At 38.5% G+C, this 19,970-nt stretch overlaps 1 long non-coding RNA gene across 1 annotated transcript in view; it reads left to right on the forward strand.

The window, feature by feature from the left end:
* Positions 1–12,301, forward strand: part of LOC112634872 — a 246,834-nt gene extending 234,533 nt beyond the window's left edge. Inside the window, exon 2 of the long non-coding RNA XR_003121840.1 lies at positions 12,046–12,301. This is a non-coding gene — a long non-coding RNA (uncharacterized LOC112634872). The remainder of the gene's footprint in view (positions 1–12,045) is intronic.
* Positions 12,302–19,970: the final 7,669 nt, after the last annotated feature.

Genomic DNA, 19,970 nt, shown 5'->3' on the forward strand with positions numbered 1-19,970 from the left:
TGGGTTTGTCATAAATAGCTATTATTTTGAGATATGTTTTACCAATACTTGGATTTTTGAGAGTTTTTAACATGAAGGGATGTTGAAGTTTATCGAAGGCCTTTTCTGCATCTATTGAGATAATCATGCAGTTTTTTGTCAGGTTCTGTTTATGTGATGGATTACATTTACTGGTTTGTGTATATTGAACAAGCCTTGCATTCAAGGCATGAAGCCAACTTGATCATGGTGGATAAACTTTTTGATGTGCTGCTGGATTTGGTTTGCCTGTATTTTATTGGGGATTTTTGCTTTGATGTTCATCAGGGATATTGGCCTGAATTTTGTTGTTGTTGTTGTGTCTCTGCCAGGTTTTGGTATCAGGATGATGTTGGCCTCATAAAATGAGTTAGGGAAGAGTCCCTCTTTTTTTGATTGTTTGGAATAGTTTCAGAGGGAATGGTACTGGCTCCTCTTTTTACCTCTAGAAGCATTCTTGCAGCCCTATTTTATAGCTCACAGAGGTTAATTGACCAGTGCCTCAGATCTGGAAAGTGATGGACTCAGGCTTGTAGCATAGGCAGCCTAACTCCACAGCTCAACTATTAAACACTACTCTCATCACCCCACACAGGTATGGATAGCCTTTCTTGAAATTTGTTGACTAGGACTTGTCCATGGTGCTATATATATATATATAGCAAGTATATATATGCAAGTAAATGACTTGGTATGAGACATTCTTGTTCATCCATCTTACTTGTTCCTGAGATACTTGCCAACTGGTTTTCCATTTCCTCCTCAGTGTCTGTATTTTCTGCTCCTGATTTCAAAGTAAGTTTCCATAACCCTGCTCTGCATAGTCAGGCATCTGGGACCTGAACATGGTTGGGACAATTTGTTGTCCATCATTATCTTTCTCTTTCAATTCTCCTTGAGCTGCTGTACCATCTTCAGTCCTAACTTCATTATTTGTGTTCCTCCCAACGCCCCCCACCCCCGCTACTTTGGAAAAGCCAGTCTCTGGCTTGAAACCTTTGTTCAAATTCCATACTTAGCCTGCTGCCTTTTAGATATGTCTAGATATCATTCATCTTGGCCTTATTTCTAACCTCAAGTTTTGAATATTTAGGACTGAGAACATTGAATTTAGTGGATAGTTTGATTCTATAATAAAAGTATGATTGCCTTTGGCATTCTTGGTCACAATCTAGACATCCATTGGCTGGATTCATTCCCTCTTTTATTCTTCAAACATTTATTAAACACCTGTCAGGTGCTAGGCATTGTGCTGTGTGCAGAGATAAGCATGAACAAGTTATTTCCTGCCCTTGCAGAATAGTTACAATAGTAAACAGTAGTTATAACAGTAAATAATAGATACAATAATAAAAAGTTACAGTATGTGTGTTGAGGATTAAAACAGGGAAGTAACGAACAAGGTCAGTGGAGCTTGAACAGAGTTTTGAAAGCTCTATGGTTCATCAGGTTGACTAGGAAGGCAGGATACTACAACCAAGGGAGTGGAATGTTAAAAGGTATAACAACATGGCCCAGCATAGCCTAAAGCTTAGGATAGGACAAAGGAAATAGTCAGAGATGATGTGGAGACGGGTTTGGGGTTACATCAGGAAATGTCTCATATGCCATGCAAAGGAATTTGGGCTTTGAAGGGATTTAGGCCAGCCTATAAAATGATGAGATTTGCCAGGTTTACCCAGTCCTTTAGGCTTCTACATGTCAACCTGCCACCAGGCTAGTGAACACACAGAAGTGATTAATGAGCTCTGTGACCACCCAGAAAACATTCCTGGCAGCTGCAAGCCCCAAGATACATCAGGAATCTGCTTCTCTGGCAACATTTCGGTAAGAAATAAGTCTATTTTTGAGAGTTCTGCTGCTGCCTTAGTTGCAAGTCTCTTCATCTGCCCCATTACTGTAGTATAGACACTTGATTTTTTTTTTCCTGTGGATTATTTTCAAGGGTTGATACAAACACTAATTGATTGAAAGTTTTTATTTACTCGGTTTTGAAGCTGAGATTACTTGTGCAAAAGCAAAAATAATTTGGTAGAACACACCAATTCTTACTAGCCAGAAGTATAGAAACTTATTATTCCCTGTGAAATAACAGTACTTTTTAAAAACGGAAAATGACAATATGTATTTGAGATGGGCAGGCTGACAGCCTCCTCATCGCTTCAGCCCAGTCCTTACTTTATGATGTTACCAACAAGAGACGTTTGTAGGGAGGTCCTGTAGTTACCCTCCCTGACTCCAAACCTCAGAAGGTTGATGGATAAAGTCGAACACAGTCAATAAACTCAACAGCTCTGTTTCCATGAGTATTTAACTATCATTTTGTATCTTCTGACAGCATTAAAATGTGTGGTGTATCGGTACTGGGATTTATAAGGACAACGTGATTAATTTAAATGCCTTTTGGAGCAAATGGGAAATATCTTATTCCAATTTTTGGAAGATGGAGAAAGTGTGTGGTCCTGAACACAATAGATAACTGTCTAATACTCTGTTCATTTGGGGCTTTCTAACCTGGCCTATGGGATGAGAACAACATTTCCCTCCAATTTTACAGTGATTGAAATTTCCAATACCTCAACTTAGCCAAATAAAAAGAGTACAGGCAAGAAAATACTGTCCCAGGGATAGCATGCACATTTTTTTTATGCAGTAATAGCAAGAATTAAGTATGAAGACAAGAGTCATCTCCCTGGAATTTTTTTTCCTTTTTAATAAATGCAGAGGTGGTTACAAGAAGAAATAAAATGTTGGCTGGCAGAAGCAGCAGGGAAGAAGATTTCATATTGAAGACTAACTAGTTCTGAGACATTTTGGATGTCTTCTTGCAAACAAGTAATTGAAAATTAAATATTCTCCATATAAAAAATAGGCACCTGCTTGCAAGTTTTGTATTCTATTATTTCTACTTTTCTCCTTTGATGCCGGATTTCCATGTGCTTGGAATAATTCATGAGGATTACTTTAAAATTTCAGGAAAAGGCAATGGATGGAAGCTTGCTACCTAGAAAAATACTATATAGCTGATCTCTGAGTTTCAAAATAAATGGGAATCTTTCCCTCCGCACTATCTACCATAAACTTGGTGCCATACAAAAAGCGATAAGTTTAGACTGAGGAGTCCAGGGAACAAGAACCCAATTCCATTGATAACTAACTGTATCCTTGGGCAAATGCATTCATCTTCTTGAAACTCAGTCATATGGTCTGTGAAGTGATGCAGGCAGGGGTGCAGGGTATGCTCAATAATCATTAAGGACTCTATTAGCTTTAATGTTCTATGACCATTTATTATATTTTAGGTTAAACACAAATAAATTGTGAAAAACAAAGGCAGAAATGTACGGCACTGCCATTTATGCAACCAGGGGTAAGTGGAATTGCTCTTTCCTCACACTCTAGGCTGAAATAAACGAGCATGCATTTAAAAGTGAAATTGGGAATATAGCAAAGCAAATACATAGGATTGGCCAAACCAAAGCTTTGCAGGCAGTGGAGGTTCTGATACGAGATGTACCCTGCAGTTCATGCATTTCACTTGAAGAGTGAGACTATGACTCACAGGTGGGACTCTTTCCTCATCCCTCAAACCTCAGTTCTCACAAATAGATCAGTGGGAGCCTGCTTTGTCTGCCTTGGAGAGCCAAGTCATTTTGGGCTGGGAAGTAATAGGTATCTAAAATGAATGCTTGAGCAATGAGAGAAAAATAGATCCTCCAATGTCCTGGAACACAAGCCTCCATTGAGGTCCAAGGATAGAATCAGGGTTGTTCTAAATGAATTTTTTTTCATTTTGTTTTATCACACTAAAAACTATCTTTTTGGTCAATTTTTTCTGTCAAATTAAAAACTTCTTAAGGCAACTTTGCAGTAGCTTGAGGCATTTCTGTAGACAATTAAGTTATATATCCTTACCATTGTTGTCATGTTATGATGTCTAGAATAATTTTTCTTTGATAAACATTAGGAATAATGTATTCCACCCTATGACTGTAAATATCTCATTAAAGATTGCTCATTTTAAGGTGCAGATTGAGTTAGCTTAAGCATCAAAAAGAAATTATTACCATGATACCAGATTCTCCCTTGGAACCTAAGGATTTAACTGGACCCCAGAAAGAAACTGCAACAAGAGAGATTAACACTAGTTAAACTCATTTTATTTTACTGGGCTTATTTCTGTCCATCTACTTCATTCTATTGTCTCCTCAAATCAACTTCCAACATTTTTCTGGTCTATGGACTATATAATAGAAAATACAGCCCCCAGCATTTCCAAGTTTCTCATAATATGAGTAAATTTAGCCACCCAGAAAAAATCTTATTTCTCTTACAGTACCAGCTCGAAAATTCCCAGGCAGGGATTTGATTAACTCAGCTTGGGGAAGGTGTGTACCCACAGACGATTAACTGTGTCCAGGGTTTGGGGAACAATAGCTATTCCTGCTGCCACCAATGGATGAATGGGGTAATGCAAGTTCTTAGAAAGATATTGTTATTACTGCGTATTATTGTATAGAAATGTACAGTCCACCCTTGGTCCCCCAGTAAACATGAATGTAACATTCTTCTCATACACACAACTCCAAAATGCCCTGCTTAAAATGTTCCAACTTTCCCAGGTAAAACCTCAAATAGTGGTTTTCTGGCCTAAAATCATACTTGCCCTGCATTCCGTGATATAATGACCTGAGCAGTATTTCTCTGTGACTAGGCTTTCTGAGGACTATCTATTCCTAGTCCACTCAAGTTCAATTATATATTTATATGGTTCCTTACAATATGTAATACATTTAATAAACAATAATAGAGAAAAATCGATATATTAAAATAAAACTTATTTTTTGTTAAAAAATGAAAAATGCTATGGTATAAATTGGTCACTGGTTCAGAGAATATCCTGATTATTAAATTATAAGATGAACAAACATCTTGGGCCTCCATTTGTTAACTCTCTTTGAAAGTGAAGTAAATTTTTTGGTTAATGCATTTATTGATTGGGTGGGGTTCCTGTTATAGGTGTTCTTCAGGAGCAACATTTGAGGCTGGGATTTTGGAGGATTTCTCTATAGGAGGCTAAGCCAACTTTGTAGTTCATTTCTTATCAGTGTCTGTATCAGTGCCTTGCCTTCCTGTGTTTTCTGGAGATATAACTTCTATAAAAGATTGGTCAGTTTTCTGTCAATTTCACTTAAGAAAATTCTATTTTTAAACAACCTATGAAAGAAATATTGAGCTGTATTCTTTGAATCCCTATCCTGACCTGGGTCTTGTTGAATGTGGTTTACGAAAGGGCCATTGTATGGGGTCATCAATGTGTCTACCCCTGCAGTATTGGTGCTTCAGAGAGGTGCCTTAAGTCACCTGGGACCCCGCAGATATTCTCATTCTGATTTGTAGAATCCAATTTATATGTTCTAATTTCAGAATAGAATGCAACTGAGGAAAAGGCTGTTGCAATTTAGCAAGGTAAAAGATTATCTTACCCCAAGCTGGTTAAAGACAGGAGCTATGAATTTGTGCTATTGTCCATGGACTTCTTTCAGGAGAGCCACCTTGAACTGAAGATTATTCCTTTCATAAAAAATCCATAATGAAGCCTGAGTAAATCAGCCAACATACTAAAATATTTTGACATTTTGCCACAAAGTCTCTTAAAAATCTTGGATACTAGATATAACAGAAGATAAATAACCAACTGTTCTGCTACCACAGGCATAATCCTCCTCCTGGTCCCAAATAAAGAATTCTTGCTATTCTCACCCCACCTTCATTCAACTAGTGTGCAAATTCTGCATTCAAAATTATTTCTTGGATAAACAAGTTGCATACATTCATACAATGAAATTTTACTCATCAATAAAAAGAAGGCACCTTTCAGTGATACAAAAATATGGATGTCAAAAGCATGCTGAATCAAAGATGTAAGACATGAAAACACATATGGTATGATTTTATTTATATTAAACAAAATCAAAAAAAGACTATTCTACAGTAATAGAAGTCAGAAGATGATTGCCTCTGCATCAGGGATTGGAGGACTGTCTGGAAAGGGACACAAGTAAACATCCTGGAGTAATGAAAGTGTTCAACCTCTTGCTTTGGGTAGTTGTTACACAGATGCTTAAAATTGTGAAAACTTATCAAATTGAACATTTAAGATTTGTGTATTTTGTGTTTAAATTATATCTTAAACATACAACTATTTTTTAATCATTAAAGATTATAGAAATCTTACTCGAATTAGCTTCAGAAAAAAAAGCAATAGATTATGGGAATTTGAGAGCATCTCATGGAAGGCAAGAGGGATGCATATGGGCCTAAGCAGTGAACTAGAGCCAGGGAGTTGAATGTGTTCGGGAATCTCATTCTCCTACTAAAGCTAATAGTAGCATATCTGCTTTGTTTTCCCTGCCTCTCTATATCTTTCTTTACTTCTCAGTTCCAAATGATGGAAAACAAAAATGACGACAGTTCCTGAGTATGGTATATTATAGGATTATTTGATTCTTCATCAATTCAGCAAATATTTGTTGGTATTAATTGCTGATTGCCACAGCATGCCAGGTATTCTTCCAGGTCTTGAGGCAGTATCAGTGAACTAGTCAGGGAAATTAATTAGAAGGGCATATTCTAATTTAGGGAAAAGAGATAAGTAAACAAATACACTAAAATATGATTTTAGGTAATAATTAGGATGTTAGAAAAGGGAGAATGCCACATTGGGAGGCCAAGGCGGGTGGACTACCAGAGGTCAGGAGTTCAAGACCAGCCTGACCAACATAGTGAAACTCCGTATCTACTACAAATACAAAAAATTAGCCAGGCGTGGGGGTGGGGGCCTGTAATCCCAGCTACTCGGGAGGCTGAGGTAGGAGAATCGCTTGAACCCAGGAGGCAGAAGTTGCAGTGAGCTGAGATAGCGCCATTGCACCCCAGCCTGGGCAACAAGAGCAAAACTCCGTCTCAAATAAATAAATAAATGGGAAAATGCAAATCAGAGGGACTTGAGGGGGGAGTACGTTAAATGAGGTCATGAAGGAAGGCTGAAACTTGGATGATGAGGAGGAGCCTGTCATAGGAAAATTCAGACATTTATTTTAATTTTTAGGAAGAACAAATATAAGGTCTTTAAGACTGGAAGGAGCTTGCCATATATCAAAAATAGGAATATTCGTGAGGCTGAATGAGCGGTAGAGTGATAAAAAGTGAAGTCAAAAAGGTAGGCAGAAGCTGTCCTGTAGTACAGTGCAGATATAAAGACAGAGTCGATCTTTATCTTAAGAATAATGGACAACCATTGTGTGATTTTAATCAAGGGAGAAATCAAATCTGATTTATATTTTTAACCCTAAGATATTAGACTCTTATCAGATGGTTCTGATATTCCTTTCTTAAGTTTACCTTCTTAAAAAAAGTTCTTCATAGTAGATCCAGATTCTCCCGAGAAAAGATGTATTTATCCCATCTGGGTCAAGTGTCCATTGCTTAACTCAATGGCTGTGGCCAGTGAATGGATCATTTTACAGAAACATGGTAGCTCCTATGCAACGATACATTTGGAAGAAAGATGAGTTTTCAGAAAATGTGAAATAGACAAACCTGAAAATGCTCACTCGAAATTCAATGCAAAAACTGGTTTTCTGTGAGGTTTTTTTTTTTTTTTTTTTTTTTTGCACTACCAAATAGAAGGTATGACACAAATTGGAAATCCTTCAAGGATCCATGCTTTGGAAATAGGAGAAGTGGTTTGTGGCTTGGTTTGTAGCTTGTACTTCTGTCTATATCATCTACTCCAGAAATGCTGATATTCACTTAATATTTTGAAGCAAGTCTTAGAGGAATTGGCAGATATGCCATTTTCCTTCAGCATAAACTAGATGGAATTGCTGGTATCTCCAAGTGCAGTTAGTTACAGTTACTAGCTTTCTTCCTTCACAGCTTACTAGTGGGCATGGGACCAGGTCTATATTGTTTACTACTGCATCTACAGTGAGCGAATAAGTAAATCATGATGCTATCAGAAATACCCTCCTATTTTATGTCTGTTCTGGAAACTTTAAGAAAATTCATATCTTCAGATTTTTAAGAAGAAAAATGCACTATATTTGATTGGAAGAAAAATTGGGACAAGAAATTGGGACATGATGTCGAGCATTTGAAGTGTTTGGCAGCACATCTGGGTTTTTTTGTTGGCTGAAGGTAGAAGCTTCGCATATCATCATGGCTTATTGCAGTTAATTATCTTTCCTATTTCCTGCTGTATCCCTCATGCCTAATAAAGGTCCTGATATATAGTTGGTGCTTCATAAATATTTGCTAGATTAAGTATTATAAATACATCAGAATGTATTGAGATCAAAGACTTTTGCCAATTATCTTGAAATAAGTCTTGTCTACTGCTGTGAAATCATCACCTTCATGAAAAACAGAGTTTCTTCAAGAAGTTTGTAAGAAATGGAAAGAGAATATAAGTTTCTTTTCCACTGTGTAGAAAAATCTTTTAGAAGATCAGTTGACTTTTGGAAGACAAGTTTCAAAGGCCTGGACTGAACCTGAGGAATAATTTTCACTTTTATTGAGGATTAAAGATAGCCCATTCCGAGCAGTTTGACAAGGAGGGGCTCACTACCAGTCTGAATTAGTGAATAATTTTAGCCATGCTAATCAGGTAGATTTCTGTTTCAGTGTTCTGCAGTAACCAACAGTTTTACTGAAGGCCTGTAATCTCTTGGCCGAGCCGCTCCACTAAAAGAAGAAAATGGAGGCAATGTGTTCTGAGAGCTATCTCATTGCAAAATAAATGCTTCTGTAAAGTGCATGTGCTGAAGCAACAACATAAACGGTGGCAAAATGTTCTGTACATGAGTCTTACACATTTCAGGGGAGGCCGCCCACAGCTTTCAAAGGATTCTCAATAAGCCTTTGACTTCAGAATGTAAAGAACCACTGTTACCTCAACATTTAATTCACAGATGAAACCACACTGAGGTTAGAAAGCACTCTGTGATAGCTTGGGTTGATCATGGTCATTTTTCCGTCATGTGAGAGGATTTAATGAGGGTAAAAGGTGAAGAAAAGTAGACGGAGCAGTCAGGTCCCTTTCTCGAACAGCTGATTCAGACTATGCCCCAACCATCTATCTTAAACTCCCATACTCCAGGTCACTCTGTACCAGCCCTAATCATCCTGGGGCCAGGTACCAGACAACCTGGATGGGTTCCAGGAACAGACCTAGTCCCTGAAGCCTGAAAAGTTATTCTACAGCCAATCTACAGAAAGTCTGTGAAACCCAGCTAACCCTGTCGCACTTCCCGTCCATGAGTTGGCCGCTACAGCTCCAGTTTGCTGTTATCTTGTCCGCAGCACAACTCCCTGTGCTCTCTTTGGGAGCAGTAAATAATAGAGTTCTGCCTTTCACCTATCCAAATGTCACTGCATGTGTCCCACCATCAAAAGAATCTTTAAATCTTATAGCACATCTTCGTGGTAATTCCATGAAATAAACTGAATGGTTGCAGATGAGGAAATCGAACCTCAATGAGGTTAGTAAAGTGGCTGAAATTTAACAATCTGTTAATTGATAGAGCTGGTATGACAACCCACATCTATTATATATGCACTGAGTACAAGTTTTAAGTTTATAAATGTAATTAAATAGTATACATAATCCACTGATTGTCCTCAGTCTTTAAACACAAATGAGACACAGAGAAACATTACATAATATTTGGTTAAGATAAGTGACTGGGCCAGTCACGGTGGCTCATGCCTGTAATCCCAGCACTTTGGGAGGCTGAGGTGGGTGGATCAGCTGAGGTCAGAAATTCGAGACCACCCTGGCCAACATGGCAAAACCCCATCTCTACTAAAAATACAAAAATGTGCTGGGCGTGGTGGCGGGTGCCTGTAATCCCAGCTACTCAGGAGGCTGAGGTGGGACAATTGCTTGAACTTGGGAGGCGGAGGTTTTAGTGAGCTGAGATCGCACCACTGCATTCTAGCGTGGGTGACAGAGTGATACTCCGTCTGTCACCCAGAGAGACACAAAAAACCCTTCAAAAAATCAATGAATCCAGGAGCTGGTTTTTTGAAAAGATCAACAAAATTGATAGACTGCTAGCAAGACTAATAAAGAAAAAAAGAGAGAAGAATCAAATAGACAAAATAAAAAATGATAAAGGAGATATTACCACTGACCCCACAGAAATACAAACTACCATCAGAGAATACTATAAACACCGCTACACAAATAAACTGGAAAACCTAGAAGAAATGGATAAGTTCCTGGACACATACACTCTCCCAAGACTAAACCAGGAAGATGTGGAATCCCTGAATAGACCAATAACAGATTCTGAAATTGAGGCAATAATAGTCTACCAACCAAAAAAAGTCCAGGACCAGATGGATTCACAGCCTAAGTCTACCAGAGGTAGAACAGGTGTGAATTGAACAATGAGAACACTTGGACACAGGAAGGGGAATATCACACACCAGGGCCTGTTGTGGAGTAGGGGGACGGGGAGGGACAGCATTAGGAGATATACCTAATGTAAATGACGAGTTAATGGGTGCAGCACACCAATATTATGGACCAGGGCTTTCTTTTTTAACCAGAAATATCAGCATATCACTGCTGCCATGTACATATTGGCAGAAAAAAAATTAGTACCTAAGAATTAAAAATTGGTTAAACAAAATAATATAATAAAAATAATAAAGTACATTTATATAACAAAAATATTTTAACCTTAATATCATACTATAGGGAAATATCAATATGGGGTAATATGTGATATATATATACACACACACATATATGTAGCATATATATAGAGAGAGCTAATTTTAACCTGCAGTTTGCAAAGTAGAAGTTCAATGTGTAAAATAATAAAGACGCAAGGAAAAAAAGACCGGGAAGATATATATGTAAATCTTAAAACTGGTTATATTTGGCTGATGGAATTATGGGTGAGTTTTGTTGTCTCTCTAGATTTTCTAGACTTTCTGCATTTGACACAAATTGCTTTTCCAAAAATTCTGAATTTCTGAGCTCCTCTCTGAAAGTAGGGTCTTGATGTGAACTTGATTGCTTTTGTCCTGTCAGTGATCATGGATTGCTTTGGGGCTGTCAAACACATTTAGAGATGACAGGTGAAAAGAAATGTGTTGTCATGTAGCTGTAGAACTCATAATAGACTGGAAACCAGAAGGCCTGGGTCCCAGTCTCAACATTGTTCATTATTATTTGGGTAACATTAGGCAAGACTTGAACTTCCCTCTAAAGCCAGGAGGGTCATACTTGCCCTTATTATCCCTGCAGGGTCATTATGAGGACAAAGTAACCTAATGAATGAGAAACATTGTAAATTAAAAAAAAAAAAAAAAAAAGGCATTGTTATGAGGCATTTTAGCGTTCCTTATGTGATTACAGACTAATTCATCTCTTAGGTATCTGCTTTCCAATTTCCAACCTTACTTTCTCTGTCCTATCATCTTAATTGCTTAATTTCTAATCACTTATTTATTCTTTTCAGCTTTCTGTTTTTCGCCTGCATTGTGCTACTCAGCTGAAAACAGTATTATGAAAGAGAAGTACCTCAAAAGACAACACTTTACTCAACCCAGAAGACTTACTATAAGGTGCATTAATTTATTGCTGTGATTACAATTCACATTTTAATTTGTAATTTCTCACTTAATGTCTAAGTTTCTTGCAACAGACTGTAAGCTTTCTGATATCAGGCAGCGAGTTTCCCCACAGGCATGTGTCACCTTATGCAGTGACACATTGTAGCCATTCAATAAATACCTCTTAATTGAAGGAAGGAATGCATACTCCACAGCTCAGAAAGGATTCATAGATATATAGAAACGAATAAACGTATAATGTCCTTCATGATATTGAGCACATAACTGTTGTTTCCTTTCAAAGAGGGAAGGGATAAGGTTTGACCTGGAACAGGAGGGATTAATGGACATAGTACATGCCTGATTAACTTGGCAAATGTTTATCTATTGCAGTTCTCAAATAGTAGCTGCCACTTCCAGCTGGGGGAGAAATGAGAGCTCTGTTTGTGGTGATCCAGTATCTCCAGAGTCCATCACCACTGCTGACCTCCCACTCTACATCTCCAAGCGCTCTGCTATACCTGCCACGAGCAGCTGTCACCTGCAGACTTTGGAAGGTTACAACCAAACCTCTGTTTTATGACCTGCCTTCTGCTTCAACATCCTGACTTCCCACAAACAATTCTAATAAAGAGCAATTAACCTGAAAGTGTTTCGCAATTTTAATGTATGAGATATGGTTTCTCTCAAAAGCTACACTGCTCTTGTGTCCTTACAAGGTATTTTCTTAGCAAGAATAATCTGTTTACATGGGTGTTAATGACTAGATCCCTTTCTTGTAAAGCTATGCCCATCTGTCACACAAGAAGAATAGTACCCTTTAGAGAGCGCTAAAGAAAACTACAGAAATGTAGGGAAAATGAGCAGCTATTCAAAAAGGTAAAATGCTGCCACAGAGCCTAACTGATAAGAGCAATTAATGAAACATTAAGTGTAGAATAGGGAATATATGGCATGGGATAAATTATAGTCAGAATTCATGTTTCTTTTGTCTCCAGAAGTTCACATACAAGACCCCATGCCTTTACAAAACAATAAATTCAGCACTGTCGATGATGCTTGTTTCCTTGTGAATGTTGCAGAGGTCTCTTCAAGTGACTCAATTGCACGGAAAAAGTTGTATCACAAAGAACCAAGGTGAGCTGAAGCACAAAGTGGGAGAAATGGGGTGCAAGGGTGTCGAGGAATAGGATTTGGGCAATGGAGAGTGAAGAAAGGCGGTTCTATATTTAAAACAACCGTGTCTTGCTTCTCTAAACCTCCTCAAAGTTTATCAGCAAAAACTGTCTCTCTGCCTTCCCTTTCACATAGCAATTATAGCAATTTCTTAATCTCAGGAGGATGCTACCATCTTCTAAGGCAATAAAACCTGTTCTAGAATCATGTTACTAGCTTGCAAAATGCTTTTGCTAAGCCTTCCTAACAATACCGTCTAAAGAAGTTCCCTCTTTAGAGATGATATCATATCCCACATATTTGAAATATTTAAGGAGAGCAGAGATTTAAAGTACAATTTATTTCTGGTGAAGACAAAATGGGAAGTGTGTTACATACTGATTGAAAGGCAGCCACGAAAATAGGCTTATTTCAGTACTTTCTATTGTTATTAGAATCCATAAAGCTCTGAAAAAAAGATGTATGATCTTAAATCTGAGTGCGATGAAACCAGTCTGATAGTTTTCTCTAAGCAAGAAGTGAGGAGATGGCATAGAAACCTGTTTTGTGTGATGGCGGTGAGACAGATCATACCATTTTAATTGGTATCAAGATTGAAATGCTTGCCCAAAATTATCCCTTCAGGGTTGTTTTACTGCTGAGGTATCATAGATTTACACCCAGCTTGGTAAAACTTCTTAGAAAAGGTAATTTCTATCCTGAATACAAAGTCTAAACAGAGTTAGGAGAGAAGGAATACATGCAAACTTACAATTGTCAGTTTAAAAACCACATCTACAATGACAGAGTATAAAGTGGCCCGGGCTAATCGGATACAAATTCTGTAAATCTCTCGTGCATGAATCCCATCTCAATCAACTACTGAAATGCAAGAGTATGTTAAAACACACACACAGACACACACACACACACAGAAAAGAGATCTTAAAAGAATTGCACTCCTTCAGATAGTTTGATGAGTCTCTGAAGGTAAACCAGGTCTGTTGCTATGCAGAAGATCCGCAGAATCTAGGGATGGAATGTGAAAGATTCATGACATTGTAATTCAGCATTATAGGATTTGCCAACCACATTTCATTCCTGCCCACTAAATTAGGAATGTAAGGCACGGCCAGCAAGCAACAAGACAATGCAAAAGGAGATAAAAGCCCAAGCAATGTTACTTGTTCACTAATCACCCAGAAAAGAAACCTGTCACCACACAGCTCGATACAGACAACATTGGAGTGAGATACTTTGCAAAAGAGCCCTAAAATGAGTTAGGACACAAAACATTTTTATGAAGCACTATTTCACATAGAAACGGCAGAGGTGTTTTCTTCAATCATGTACAGAACAGCTACAGCAGTCCAATCTGCCTGGAAGTGTTCTTTCTACACAGAGAAACAGTTAATGACCAATTCTTTATCTAATTTTACCCCCACAGTAGCCTTCCAAGGTATGAATTATTGCCCTGAACTAAAAGATGAGAACATGAAGTCTCCAAGAGTTAAATGACTTACACACAGTCCTCAGTCAGTTTGGTGGAGACGTCAATCCCTCTTGAGGTCCAGGGTTCCTGTAACAGGTGCTCCAAAGAAGTGCTTCTCAAACTCTCTATGGCAAAGGACTTCTTAAAATTACAATTTGTCACTTTTGTAATGATGCTTTAAAAAAAGAAGATTGTCGGGTGCGGTGGCTCACGCCTGTAATCCCAGCACTTTGGGAGGCTGAGTGGGGTGGATCACAAGGTCAGGAGATCAAGACCATCCTGGCTAACAAGGTGAAACCCTGTCTCTACTAAAAACACAAAAATTAGCTGGGCGTGGTGGTGGGTGCCTGTAGTCCCAGCTACTCGGGAGGCTGAGGCAGGAGAATAGTGTGAACTTGGGAGGCGGAGCTTGAAGCGGGCCAAGATCGAGCCATTGCACTCCAGCCTGGGTGACAGAGCAAGACTCCATCTCAAAAAAATAAATAAATAAATAAAAATTAAAAAAGATTTACTAGCAAAATAAAATTTAAAGAAACAAGAAGAGATACTGACTCAGATATTTTAAGAATACGTTCGAAACATATAAAATTACATTTTGAAATTGCTATAAAAATAAATGCTTACCTTCAATTACCACCATAGACTGGTAACAAATGATTCCTGGGCAAACATCAGTCTATATTCCACACTTCGAGTAACTTTGTGTTGATCTACTGGTTGAATGAATATGTATTTGATGGTCCCCAAACCACACACACACAAATGAAAAACTCTTCCTCGCTTCGAAATAAGCAGAATGACTAGCTGAGCCACTCTCAGTCACCCGGTCTTTCCCTGGACCATCCTTCAAAGAACATTTTCACAAAACATCAACACGTGGTCCCTACATTTTTGATGTAGAAGAATGATCTAAGCCTACCCTTGCTCTCCAGACAACTGCTCTGCCTAACTATGTGTGGATTCTGTTCTTGCACTGGGGTGAAATGAAGCTTGACAAGGAGTGGAGAACAGAGGGCAGGTGGGTTTGCATTGTTCTCGGATCTTTTTCACCTTTATTCTTACCTAGGATGGCTCAGAGCTCTGTCTAGGGCTGCACCACAGATCGTGTGTTAGAGCTGTGTTTGCACTGTAAACAATGGCTTTTACTCAGCTTATTCGTTAGAGATCAATAAAAGCATTGTTTTTTTCTGAAGCTATTTGTACTTACACTTTACATAAAATTATAAAAATTATTATCTATCAAAATTTTATATCCTCACTTTTAGTTAGGCTGGCTTGAGAGAACTATGGGAGATGGGCTGGACGCAGTGGCTCACACCTGTAATCCCAGCACTTTGGGAGGCCAAGGTGGGCGGATCACCTGAGGTTGGGAGTTTGAGACCAGTCTCATCAACATGGACAAACTCCGTCTCTACTAAAATTACACACACACACAAAAAATTAGCCGGGTATGGTGGCACATGCCTGTGATTCCAGCTACTCAGGAGGCTGAGGTAGGAGAATCACTTGAACCTGGGAGATGGAGGTTGCAGTGAGCCAAGATCACGCCCTTGTACTACTCCAGCCTGGGCAACAAGAGTAAAACTCCATCTCAAAAAATAAATAAATAAAAAAAAAGGACCTAAGGGAGATGACTAGGAGTGGGGTCTCTAAGTAAAAACATATGTTCTTTCAACTTTCTTCCTTTCCTTGCTACTATCCGGTTTACTGTTCCTCAACAAAGTCACATTTTTTTGAAAGAAATACTTATACTGTGGAAGCACCATTACTATGATTCTTATTCTTACTATGGTTTTCTGTCATACTTGAGATAAGCTGTTTTAATTACCTGGTTTTATATAGGAAAGAAGAAATTATAAGGTTTAAAGTCTGTAATTATCAATGGCTCATAATTCATTAAATCTTACCATACAAGGAAAATAAAACAAAAAAAAGAAAGAAATACTTATACTGCCTATCACTTTCCATTACTCCCAAACTTACTAGATTTTCTGTTTTTTTTTTAAAATAAAAATCATATTTCTGAAATAGCTATGGCTAAAATTGCCAATTACCTTCTTACAATAAACACAGTGGGTACATCTTAGACATTCTCTTATTTAACCTATCTGAAGTAGTTAACATTGTTGACCAGCATCACTTTAAAAAAAAAAAAAAAGTATGGCATATAAAGAACTTGAATGAAAGCAAAAACCTTGACCCACCTCCCAAAACTATTTCTCTCTTTAGTTTTTCTTATAGTTACCACCAAATCTAATTTACAAACACCTTGGAAGTGTTTATAAATGTGAAACAATGCTCTGAGTATTTTATAAATGTTGATTTATTTAGTGGCCTCAGTAACCTAATGACCTTATAAAGTAGGTACTATTATTAGAGTCATTTTGGGTTGAAGAAATTGAAGCTGAATGATAATTATTTTTTTCTATGGAATTTTTTTTTTCTCCTAGCTCCAATCTAGACTGATGATCAGACTTGCCAAGCAGCTTGCATCCTGGAAATTCTCTTCCCTGCTTTCCTGTGTTGAATCTACTCTATACAGAATCTGGTGTTATCCTCTTTCTTAATTTTTTAAAATTTCCTTTAACTCTGTTTTTTTAATATGATAGTGGTTTTATAGAAATAAAGTTGATAATACATAATGTTTCATATAATTACAGATAATTAGTTTATATTCATGTTGAGGATAAAGTGACATTTGTTCTCTCTTACACAAAAACAGTTTTTTTTTAACTTTTACGTTCAGGGATACATGTGCAGATTTCTTACATAGGTAAACTTGTGTCAAGGGGATTGGTGTAAGGCTTATTTATTTAGTCCCCAGGTATTAAACCAAGTGCCCACTAGTTATTTTTCCTAATCCTCTCAAGAAAGGGTGCATAGTCTTATGGTCTGAATGTGCCTCCCCTAAAACTCATATGTTAAAATCCTAACCGACAAGATGATGGTATGAAAAGTTGGGGCCTTTAGCAGGTGACTAGGTAATGATAGCGGAGCCCTCATGAATGGGATGACTACCTTTGTTAAAGAGACTACAGAGAGCTTGCCTTACCTACAGAGAGCTTACCCTTCTACCATATCAGTACATGGCAAGAACTGAACCAGGAAAGGGTCCTCACCAGATACACAACTTTCTAACACCTTCATCTTGGACTTTCCAGCTTCCAGAGCTGTGAGAAATAAATTTCTGTTGTTTATAAACCACCCATTTTATGCTATTTTATTATAGAAGCCCAAGTGGACTATAAGACACATGGGAAATAAAAGTTTTATGACTCCTTGCATGTCTAAAAATATCTGTATTCTGCTCATCTACTTAAGTGATAATTTGGATAGAAATAGAATTCTGCATTGAAAAAATAATTCCCTTGGAAAGTTAAAAGTATTGTTTTATTGCATTCTGGTAGCCACTGTTACTGGTGAAATAAGTCTAATACTAGTCAACTGTAATTAATTACATAGTATATGGAATGTGATACGCTGATATGCTTTTTCTACTTTAGAATCTTTTTAACACCTTGATGTTTTGAAATTTTGTATGTAAGCTTTAGTTGTAGGTGTGTGGTAGACAGAATTCTAAGATGTTTCCCAGGATTTTTCATTCCTCCAATCTACCACATGTCATACAGAATCCCAGGGTCTGTGAATGTGACAGGTTTTACTCCTAGGACTAGGTTATGGTTATGGTTATGGCACAATTGACCTTAAAATATGAAGATTATCAGTGAGTCTGAACTAGTTGCAAAAGCCCTTTAAAAAACTGTTTTTGGCTGGCTGCAGAAAAGGAAGTCAGACATTGGAAGCACAAAAATGGTTTAACATGTCATTCCTGGCTTGAAGATGGACAGAGTCACATGGTAAGAAATGTAAGTGACCCCTCAATGCTGAGACGAATCTCACTGGTGTAATTACTGGCAGAGTAAAAGAGATTATTTTGAGCAGACGGCTTTTCCTGAAAGGAACTCTCAAATACACTTTTCTTACTAGTCCTGGGAAAGAAGGGGCAAATGAGTATTTGACTTTTCCAGTTTCTCTTTTTAGTGAACAAAAACAGAAAAAAATGAGGTTGAGCAGGGGTCTCAGATATCACCAAAAATCTCTAAATTATTAATCTAAGGATCTTGGACATGACCCTGGAATAAAAGAAGAGAAACATTTTTGTACCCAAATAGGTTTTTCATGTGTTTCAGTAACCTAGTACCCACTAGTTATTTTTCCTGATCCTCTCAAGAAAGGTGCATGGTATTATGGTCTGAATGTGCCTACCCTAAAAGTCACATGTTGAAGTCCTGTAAAAGATAAATCCCAATTGATCTAAAGCAGAAGTTGCCAAACAATGGCCCATAGGCTGAATCTGTACCGTCAACTTTTGGAATAAAATGTAGTTGGAACACAGACATGCTCATTTGTTTATGCACCATGGGATGTGGCAACTTTTGCACTACAACAGCAAAAGTGAGTAGTTGTGACTGAGACAGTATGGCCCATAAAGTCTAACATTTACTACCTGGCTCCTTAAAGGGAAAGAGTACCTACTCATGGTCTAAGGCAAAAAGGATAATCCCATTCCCCTTGTCAATAACTGGTTTAGGAAAGCGCGTATTGACAGAGACAGCAGGCAGAGAAACTCTAGGCAGATAGGGGTGGGTCCCTGGTAAAGCCCCACCTTCAAGCCAAAAAGCCTGAAACCCATGGTCCAAAGTGAGAACTTCCATCCCTGTTTGCCTGCTCTCTCCCAATTGGTTCTTTCTAAATAATGTGTTTTTACCAATTGAATATTGCCTTTTCCAAAACTGCCTATGGTATACCCCAACCCCACCCAGCCTGTGCCTATAAAGACCCCAGACTCAGCTGGTAGAAGGGAGAAGTGGCTGGACACTGAGGAGAGGTGACTTGACTTTAGAGACAATGGCTGGATGGTGGAGAGAGGCAGAGAGGCGACTTGACTTCAGGGGAAAGTGACCTGCCTTTCCCATCCTCTTCCCGGCTTCTGTCTCAGCTGACAGCCACTTTCATCGCTCAATAAAATTCTCTGCATCCACCATCCTTCAATTGGTCTGCATGACCTCATTCTTCTGGGACATCGAACAAGAATTCAGGGCCCACTAAGTGCAGGTACCCAAAAATGCTGTCACACCGACCCTTTGCCCTCACTGGCAGAGGATAGCCACCCCACAGGATGAGGCAAAGGGCCCACTGAGCTGAGAACACACTGCTGTCTGCGGATGGCTGAACTAAGAGAGCATTGTAACATGCCCTCTAGGGCTTTGAGGTCAGGCACCCCCACCTGGATGCTGCTGCAAGGCCTGCATGGAGTTTGCTTCTACGGGTGCCAAAGCAGCCGGCTGGCTCCCACACTAGCTTGCTTACATACTCCCTCCCACGAGGGATTGAGCACTGTGGGCTAAGTAAACAGGGCACCCCTGTCACAGTCCCACGAAGGGGTCAAGAAAATACCCTGCCTCAATAGGATCCATAATTGCTTGTGACATATGAAGGGAAGATAGTTGTGAAGCTTTGGAGAAAGGTTTCCATACTTTTAAGGAAACATGCTATTTTTCTTCTGCTGTGTGTTAAGGTCTGGAGGTGAGAATGACAGAAAGGAAGTGTGGAAAGGGCCTGGTTCCTAGATAGAGTGTTTGAGCCATCAAATTAATCAATGTCCGAGCTG

This window comes from Theropithecus gelada, chromosome 11 (assembly GCF_003255815.1).
Source record: "Theropithecus gelada isolate Dixy chromosome 11, Tgel_1.0, whole genome shotgun sequence".
Lineage (NCBI taxonomy): Eukaryota > Metazoa > Chordata > Mammalia > Primates > Cercopithecidae > Theropithecus > Theropithecus gelada.